This window comes from Triticum dicoccoides, chromosome 1B (genome assembly GCF_002162155.2).
Source record: "Triticum dicoccoides isolate Atlit2015 ecotype Zavitan chromosome 1B, WEW_v2.0, whole genome shotgun sequence".
Lineage (NCBI taxonomy): Eukaryota > Viridiplantae > Streptophyta > Magnoliopsida > Poales > Poaceae > Triticum > Triticum dicoccoides.
The window spans coordinates 178,651,066-178,661,775 of NC_041381.1; positions in this window are offsets into that span (position 1 = coordinate 178,651,066).

Sequence of the window (10,710 nt, forward strand, 5' to 3'; positions counted from 1 at the left end):
ATAAGTGCGGTGAGGGCTGCCATGGACTCCGGCTTCTCTTGGCCAAGGTGTCGAGCGATCCACTCATCTCGGACGCTGTGTTTGAAGGCCGCGAGGGCTTCGGCATCCGACAATCCACAATCTGGTTCTTTTTAATTAAGAACCTGGTCCAGAGCTTCTAGGCTGATTCGCCGGGTTGCTGGATTATGTGACTGAGGTCATCAGCGTACGGGGGCTGAACATAGGTACCTTGGAAGTTGTCTCTGAAGGCGTCCACCAAGTCTTCCTAGCTACCAATAGAGTTTCCTGGGAGGCTGTTCAGCCAATGCCGTGCTGGTCCCTTAACTTTTAGGGGGAGGTACTTGATGGCATGTAAGTCATCACCGTGGGCCATGTGGATATGGAGAAGAAAGTCTTGAATCCATACTACGGGATCTGTTGTGCCATCGTATGCTTCAATGTTCACGGGTTTAAACCCTTCTCGGAACTGGTGATCCATTACCTCATCGGTGAAGCATAGGGGGTGTGCGGCTCCTCTGTATCAGGTGACGTCACGACACAGTTCAGATGTAGTCCGTATGCGGTTTTCGGACCGGGTGAGGTTGTGCTTATCGCGCCATGCCTGATGGCCGTCTTCTCGCACTGGTTCATGCCCCCTTGATCCATAAATTGATCCGGTATGACCGTCTCTATTGTCCAAGTCCTGTCGCAGGTCGTGCGTGTATCATGCAGCTGCTGTTTCTCTACCTCTGGGGCGAGGTGGTGCAGGCTGGTGTTCGGCTTGGGTTGCCGCTCTGTCTCGGCCACGGAGTGGTTGGTCAGGCCCGTCAGCCGCGTTACACACTGTCGGTGTAGGTTTTGGGACCTCATCGTCGAATTGGGAGAGTAACCTGCACTTTGGGTAACTATTAGTTGGGCGCTCGAGGCCATATTCCTCGGCTGCCAGGACGCTAGTCCATCTGTCATTGAGTAAATCCTGGCCAGCTTGAAGTTGATGCCACTTCTTTTTCAGGCTTCTTGCTATGGCTATTAGCTGGCGCTTAAAGCGCTCTTGTTCGAGGGGTTCCTCTGGTACAATGAAGTCTTTGTCGCCGAGGCTCTCGTCCTCTTCGGAGATCGGTAGGTAATTACTATCCTTCAAGCCCTCGTTCCCGATAGGATCGTCGGGGTTGACTTGCCCCTCTTCCCGATCATCCTGTTCAGATGTTGGCTCGACAGGGGCGTCTTGTTCTCCGGGGTATTATTGTCTCCGGTGCGGTATTGCTGTCTTTTTCGCAACGCGATTTCGAGCGGCGGCGCTGGCGTCAACGCTTTGGTGGTGCCTCAGAAGGCTTGTCCTCGACGGGACCTTTCTCACCGTCATCGTCGTCCTCTTTGGGTGTGTCCACCATGTACACATCATATGTGGAAGTGGTCGTCCAACGTCCGGTAAACGACGGGTTCTGGCTTTGCTCCTCTTGGGTATCGTAATCCATACCGGCGATGTCATCGGAGGCATAATAGAGCATGTCAGTTAAGTTCTCGACAGTGGCTATAAAGTGGGTGATGGGTGGGGCGTAAAAATCCCTGCCCTCGGCCCCTAGTGTGGGTTGGGCGTAGTTTGGCAGCGATCCTTCTGTAATGGCGAGAGATCGCACTAAGTTTAGGGCCTCGTTTAAGAGTGAGGTTTGGACAGGGAAGCGAGAATCCGTGGAGTAGGGCGGGGCAGGAATTCCCTGGCCGAGCTCGCATAACACGGACCTCGAGAGTTTGGAGGTGGTGTTCGGGGGTGAGTCCAGCTTCATGTTGATGAAAGGAGCCTGGTGTGACTCTGGGCCTGCTAGTGAAACGATCCCCTCTGTGTCTCTGGTGTTGAGCTCTATGGCTGTGGAGAGTCCAGCGGGCTCTAAACTCCCGTCTTCAGACTCGGTGAGGTGTTCCGGTTCTAAGGCCAGAGCTGTGGTCGAGGCCGCGAAACCTTGGAAGATCAAGTCTCCTTGGATATCGTTGACATAGTTTAAGTTTCCAAAGCTGATCTGATGACCAGGGCGTAGCTGTTGATCTGCTCCAGATGGCCAATCGAATTGGCACGCAGCGCGAAGCCACCGAATACGAAGATTTGGCCGGGGAGAAAAGTCTCCCTGAGGGTGGTATTGTTGTAGATGATTGATGGATCCATCGAGCCTTCTGGCGACGACCAGTGGAACTCTAAATGAAAGCACCAATGTCGGTGTTAAAACCGGCTGATCTTGGGTAGGGGGTCCCAAACTGTGCGTCTAAGGATCAAAGGTAACAGGAGGCAGGGGACATGATGTTTACCCAAGTTTGGGCCCTCTTAATGGAGGTAATACCCAACTTCCTGCTTGATTGACTTTGATGAGTATAGGGGTTACAAGAGTTGATCTACCTCGAGATCGTAATGGCTAAACCCTAGATGTCTAGCATGTACGATTATTCTCGCCCTATGGACTAAACCCTCCGGTTTATATAGACACCGGAGGGATCTAGGGTTGTACAAAGTCGGTTTATAGAGAAAGGAAGATGCATGATCCGAACGCCAAGCTTGCCATCCACGCAAAGGAGAGTCCCATCTGGACATAGGGGAAGGTCTTTGATTTCATATCTTCACGGCCCATTAGTCTGGCCCATATCACATAGCCCGGACGCCCGAGGACCCCTTTGTCCAGGACTCCCTCACTATGACTTTGCCATGCTTAATGCTTGTCACTTTGGACCCGGGTGCCATGATTTCAGATTTGAACCGTTTATGTTATCACCATTATATCTATGTTCTAGATCCGATCTTGCAAGTTATAGTCACCTACTATGTGTTATGATCTGTAAACCCCGGAGTGACAGAAGTCGGGATACTTTCCGATGATGACCGTAGTTTGAGGAGTTCATGTATTTACTATGTGCTAATGCTTTGTTCTGGTTCTCTATTAAAAGGAGGCCTCAATATCCCTTAGTTTCCAATTGGACCCCGCTGCCACGGGAGGGTAGGACAAAAGATGTCATGCAAGTTCTTTCCATAAGCACGTATGACAATTTACGGAATACATGCCTACATTATATTTATGAACTAGAGCTAGTCGTGTCGCCCTAGGTTATGACTGTTTGATGAATATCATCCAACGAATTCACTGATCCAATGCCTACAGATTTCTCTTAGATTGTTTCCGCTAAGTTTCTACTGCTACTGTCACTATTGCACTTGCTACAAAATCATTGCTATTACTGCTACTGTTACTATTGATGTTGCTACTACTATCATACTACTTTGCTACTGATCACTTTGCTGCAGATAATTAATCTCCAGGTGTGGTTGAATTGACAACTCAGCTGCTAATACTTGCAAATATTCTTCGGCTCCCTTGTGTCGAACCTATAAATTTGGGTTGAATACTCTACACTCGAAAACTGTTGCGATCCCCTATACTTGTGGGTTATCAAGTTATTATCTAGTGGATAACATAAGAAGAAATTGTTTGTAGGGTACAAAACCACCTTAAAGTTATTCTTTCGGTTTGATCTATTCAAGAGTTCATACTAAAATAACATGAATTTATTCTTTCCATTCGAACTATCCAAGAGTTCGTACTAAAATAACACCATATGATACGCACCAACCAACTCTAATGTCACCTAGATACTCCAATGTCACCACAAGTATCCATGAGTTAACTATACGATACACATCAAATAATTTCAGATTCATAATACTTGATCCAATGCAAAGAATGTCAAAGATTGCCCCAAGATTTCTATCGGAGAAACAAGGACGAAAACGTGCATCAACCCCTATGCATAGATTACCCCAATGCCATTTTGGGAATCCGTGAGTTTAGTGCCAAAACATATATCAAGTGAATCAATATAATATCCCATTGTCACCACATATATTCATATTCAAGACATATATCAAGTGCTCTCAAATCCATAAAAGTATTCAATCCGATAAAACGAAATCTCAAAGGGAAAACTCAATTCATCACAACAAGATAGAGAGGGGAAAAGACCATATGATCCAACTATATTAACAAAGCCCGCGATACATCAAGATTGTGTCACCTCAAGAACACGATAGAGGGATAATAAACACATAGCTACTGGTACAAACCTTCAGCCCCGTGGGTGGACAATGATACGTCTCCAACGTATCTATAATTTTTTATTGTTCCATGCTATTATATTATCTATTTTGGACGTTTTATATGCATTAATATGTTATTTTATATTATTTTTGGGACTAACCTATTAACCTAGAGCCTAGTACCAGTTTCTGTTTTTCCCTTGTTTTTGAGCTTCGCAGAAAAGGAATAGCAAACGGAGTCCAAACGAATAAAACCTTCGCGCTGATTTTTCTTGGACCATAAGACACCCCGGAGACTTGAAGATCAAGTCAGAAGAGCCAGGAGGTAGCGACAAGGGGGGAGTGCGCGCCTAGGGATAGGGCGAGCCCTGGCTTATGGGCCCCTCGTGACCCCCCTGACCTAGTTCTTCCTCCTATATATTAACAAATATTCCCAAACCACTAGAAGCATCCATGAAAACACTTTTCCACTGCCGCAACCTTCTGCTCCTGTGAGATCCCATCTAGGGGCCTTTTCCGGCATCCTGTCGGTGGGGGATTCGACCATGGAGGGCTTCTAAATCAACTCTATTTCTCTTCCGACGAAGCATGAGTAGTTTACCTCAGACCTAATGGTCCATAGCTAGTAGCTAGATGGCTTATTCTCTCTCTTTGATTTTCAAAACCATGTTTTCCTCGATGTTCTTGGAGATCTATCCGATGTAATCCTCTTTTGCAGTGTGTTTGTTGAGATCTGATGAATTGTGGATTTATGATCAGCTTATCTATGAATATTATTTGAATCTTCTATGAATTCTTATATGCATGATTTGATATCTTTGTAATTCTCTTAGAACTGTCGGTTTAGTTTGGCCAACTAGATTGGTTTTTCTTGCAATGGGAGAAGTGCTTAGCTTTGGGTTCAATCTTGTGGTGTCCTGTCCCAGTGACAGTAGGAGCAGCAAGGCACGTATTGTATTGTTGCCATCAAGGATATAAAGATGGGGCTTACATCATATTGCTTGAGTTTATTCCTCTACATCATGTCATCTTACTTAAAGTGTTATTCTATTCTTTTTGAACTTAATACTCTAGATGCAGGCAGGAGTCGGTCGATGTGTGGAGTAATAGTAGTAGATGTAAGCAGGAGTCGGCCTACTTGACACGGACGTCATGCCTATGTTTCATAATCATTGCCTTGGATATCGTCATAACTTGGCGCTTTTCTATCAATTACTTGGCAGTAACTTGTTCACCCACCGTATTATTAGATATCTTGGGAGAAGCCTCTAGTGAAACCTATGGCCCCCGGGTCTATTTTCCATCATATTAGTTTATGATCTATTATTTTTCAATCTTTTACTTTCAGATCTATAAACCAAAAAACCCAAAAATATTTTATCTTTTGTTTATCTATCTCTATCAGATCTCACTTTTGCAAGTGACCGTGAAGGGATTGACAACCCCTTTATCGCGTTGGGTGCAAGTGTTTGATTGTTTGTGCAGTTATTGGTGATTTGTGTGTTGTCTCCTACTGGATTGATACCTTAGTTATCTAACTTAGGGAAATACTTATCTCTACTTTGCTGCATCACGCTTTCCTCTTCAAGGGAAAAACCAACGCAAGCTCAAGAAGTAGCTGGAAGAATTTATGGCGCCGTTGCCGGGGAGATCTACGCTAAGTCAAGACATACCAAGTACCCATCATAAAAATCTGATCTCTTGCATTACATTATTCTCCACCCGCCTCTCATTTCCCTCTCCCCCACTTCTAAAATGATTTTCAAAAAGATTTGCCCTTTTATTCGCCCTTCTTTTGTTCGTCTTTTCATTTGCCCTTATGTCTTACTTGGTTTGTTTGCTCGTTTGCTTGGTATAATTGTGTGTTTATTGAAAATCAGAAGCAAAGAGTTTATGGATCCTCATCCACTTGCTAATCTTTTTAAAAGATCCAACTATGATGAACCAATTTCTAGTGAGTTGAGTGCACTAGATTATATTTACGGTGTTTTGCTTGAAATCTGTGAATCTGAAAATTGTGATGAAGTGTTTATGAAGTGATTCATGATAGATATTTGAATGAAAAGAATGAATGCAATGATGTTAACATAAGTTCTATTAATATCACTATGTTAATGATATGCAAAACCCTAAGCTTGGGTATGCTAATTTTGCCATTTCTATTACTTGTTGCAATGATCATGATTGGGGTGATTCTTCTTATGATCTTGAAAATTTATTTAAGCCCCATGAATATGAGATTGATAATAAGCTTTGCAATAATATTGAAAGTGTGTTTGGAATAGTGTCAACTTTAGATCCCACATATTTGGAGAATGTTCAATCTTATGATTTTTTTGATAAAAGTGGGTTTGGAGAGGTCATGACTTAAGTTAATGTTAATCCCACAATTTTGGAAGAGTGTCAACTTCACATGCATGTGGATTGTGTTGAGAATATGGTATGTGATAGCTATATTGTTGAGTTTGCTTATGATCCTACATGTAATTATTATGAGAGAGGAAAATATGGTTGTAGAAATTTTCATGTTACTAAATTACCTCTCTTCGTGTTGAGATTGCTATCGTCTCTTTCTTCTTCCTTGCATATGCTAGTTTTTGCTTGCCTTGATAATTTGTTTGCTTATAAAATGCATATGCATAGGAAGTATGTTAGACTTAGATGCGTTTGTCACATGCTTTATGAGGCTCTCTTTGTGCTTTAATTATTCTCACTGGTACACGTCGGTGCTATACAAACGGTTTTTAACCCCTTTTCGCGACGACATTTGGAACCGTCACCTAGTGAGTGACGGCGATAGGGGATCCTTCCCACACGACCCAGAAACCTTCGGGGATAGGGACCCTACAGTGCTCCTTTTCATTTGTGGTTGCATTGCCATCACAGTCGGTATTCTGCAGTGCTACGTTTACGATGCGCGGCCCATCACAAACGGTTCACTATTATAGAACGTGTATGATGAGAATACAATCACACACATTCGCTTTTCACAAACCGTATGCGATAACTAATTAAGAAGATTAGCTAATCGTTGTAAGAGTGTCAGATAGGATTACGAAACGTCGGACCGTTGTAACATCGTCGTACACGACGACTATCACACACGCTATTCTGTGGTGCAACGTTTATGATGCATACTTCATCAGAAACAGTTCATGGTTGCGAATCGTGTACGATAAGGCAACTATCACAAACCATTACTTTGCTAACACTGTTTGTGATATTGTATGACATCGCACACGCTTTGCAGATAGCAACTGTGTGCACGCTTGCACATGTTTCCTCTCTGTGAACCGTCTCGGATTATGGTGTATATCGCAAACGTTTGTATTTTACCAACCGTGTGTGCCATAACAACCTGGAGAGCATAATTTCACCATAATTTAATTGTTGCTATATCAAATTGAAATTGAATGTATGCTATAGCTTTATCCATATCCATCAGGTTTAGACAACCAATGCATTATTTGATTCATAGGTACACATCAAGAATTACATAAGAACCAAATAAAGAATGATGAACCACAGTTGTATACTTTTACTATTAAAGACGGTAAAGAAAGAGGGGAAATACATTCTGGTTGCTGAACAAGGTGAAGTGAAATGCCCATATTGTGCCCTCCTCCATGCAGAAGGCACGCACGGCTCTAGTCCAACCCCTTATGATGGCCGACTACCCCCCCCCCCCCTTCACGGTCTTCATGGAAACATCTAGATAATCATCGTGTTTTGGTAGAAATACTTTAACCATTACATGCCCACCAATCATGTAGTTTGAGAGGTAATCTTTAGTAAACTGCTTTGGGAACCACTTCAAAGGGAAAAAGATTCAGACATTGTCTTCTAACACAACTCATTATGGGCAGTAAAAAGAAGGTTGCAGAGTTCTTACTTACCATCCTGCAGTTCATTGTTGTATTGGATAAAGTGTAAACAAATAGTTTAATTGCCATCTTTTGACCCATTTTACTAACAATCTTTATCAGCTTCCTCACTTGATGCTGGTTCATCGATATCTCATTTACCCATACGCAGAAAGGGTCGAAGTGCGGATCTTTACCAATGACATATATACCTAAAAGCACCAAGTTAATATTAGAAGATAAACACCAATTGCTAAATGATGTAGTACAACACTCTTTTATAATATATTATAACATCCAATATACTCACATATTAGATGAATTAACATCTTATATTATGGCCGGAAGGAGTTTATTGCATTCTTACAAATTATCGGCTGATTAACTGCTGATGTATCCATGGGTTAGAGTTAGTTTGAGCTAGTTCAGGCTCAAATAGCCCTAAAGTATATCGAAACATGAGGGCTAGTTTGAGCTAGTTGCACCCATAACCCACCCAAAAAAACTATCCAACCCAATAGGTGCTTATTGGAGCTAGTTCTCCCAGTGCATTTATTGTCAATCTAAGTATCTAACCCTGTCATCCAAATACCTCTTTGGATGGAGTTAGTTCATGGTTAGTCATGAGCTAGAAACTAACTCTAACCTCTAAGCTAAGTTGAGTATCCAAACAGGGCTGTGTTGTTGTTGTTTCTGCTGCTGCTGCTGCTGCTCTTCTACGTGTATCTAGACATCATCAGAACACTAAGGTAACACTCTTACTTGTTGCTATGTAGCCTAGGATTGCATATGTAGACATTAAGTACAGTGCATGTTGCTATGTAGCCTCAGATATATTACATATGGCCCTTGTTAACCTGACGATAAATGGGTTGCAGATATATTCAGTTAAAAGACCGATTCACCGATTAGTCCCTTATCAGCCTCCGGCCTATATGGTACCAGCTACCGATATCCTGAACAGTGAGCATATATAAGCCATGGGATGCAACTAACCTCGATGGAAAACAATAGTGGTTCCCAAAATTGTCCTGTGTAGGGACATCGAGAAGCATGTTAAGCACAATAGGCTAAACATCAACCAAAATTATCAATGGCAAACAAAATAATCTCCAAAAGATAGATTCAGTGTGCAGGTTTAAGCACGCTAGTAAAGCAAAACAAGTGAAAAGGTGTGTTAACTGCAACAGGCCTAACATTAAACAACAAGAAAACATAGTCATTCAAACTGGTATTGTGCCGGTCTAAGTACACTGGTTATTGTTAAATAAAAATGGAAAGGCGTGTTTAACTACAAGATGCAGCAACCAAATGTAGTCATTCATGCCCTGTTTGTTTCAGCTTCGCTTGGATTTTGATCACCTATGGATTGGCTTCAGTGGCGAAGCTGTTTCTGTGAATCAGCTTCACCACCGAAGTACACTTTGAGGTGCTTCAGGAAATTGCACTAAAATGACCCAAGTCCAGATTCAGCTTCACTGGCAAAGCTGATTCCAAATAGTTGTTCGTTTCGGATTCCAGATTCGGCTTCACTGGCAAAGTTGAATCTGGTACCGGAATCCGAAACAAACAGGGCCATAGTGGTATTGTTGAAACTGGTACTGATGAAATTGAACTGCACAGTTCATACTTGCACATATAGAACATCATGTTGTGAATAACTGGAATAAACAAGGCATAATACGAACAACCAAAGATAGCATTTGAAACTGGACATATGCTAACTACAAACAACAGAACAATCAAAAAACTTTAAAAGAGGCGTATGCTAGCTATAACAGGCTTAACAACAATCAAATATATGCATTCCTACCGGTATGTTTAAAACTGGATTGATGAAATGTACTTCATAGTAAATAATTGCACATACAGAGCATCACATTGTGAACAACTGAAATAAACAAGGAATACTGCAAACAACCCGATAGAGCAATTAAAACTGGACATATTCTCACTACACTACAAAAGGGACTCGACAAAACAAATCATGGGTTTCCCCCTGTGAAGAGGCACGGCAAAACAAATCATGGGTTTCCTCACTTGTCATAGATGGCCTTGTTCTTGTGGGAAGAGCACGAACCTTGGATGCACTCCATGTTGTCACAGATGGGCTCCTTCCCCCTAGAAGAGCATGGCTATAGGGTGCCCTTCCTGATGTCGCAGACGGGCTCTTTCCCCTTGGAAGACCAGATGGGCTCTTTCCCCTTGGAAGAGCCGGAGAGGGTGCCCTCCTCGTGGTCGCCGTCGATGAGGTCTGACTTGGAAGCTGTGGATCCCAAGCCAGCATCATAGAACATGTCCTTCAGAAATGACAAAAGGGGCTAGATGGCGATGTAGGATGGCAAGTTGTTGACAGTGAGCCAGAGGAGATCAGCGGCTGGGCCATGCATGAGATCGACGGCGGTTGAACCCGAGGGGTTGGTGGTGGGACACTTAACCTGTGACATAGCCTGCCTCAGGCCATCGCTATCCATGACCTCGATGTCGTAGCCGGCGGAAGAGACATGCCCACATACTCTAGCCCGTTGCTTGAGTTCTTGCCACCAGTAATGGTCGTCAGCTTCCTCAGCGACGTCGGGCGAAGAGACCGCAATACACCTCTTTTGGGCCAGACGCTCCTCGAGCTCCACGGTAAGCGTAGCCAGGCTTAGGCTGCAATACTCTAGAGTGGGGGATGGGGATGGGGATGGGGATCTGGGGGAAAAGGGGCGTTTGGCAGGCCTCATCTAAGAAACTCAGGGCGGCCTTGGTATGGAGATTGGTGGGTAAGCTGCACGGGCAAATCGGCAGATGTTG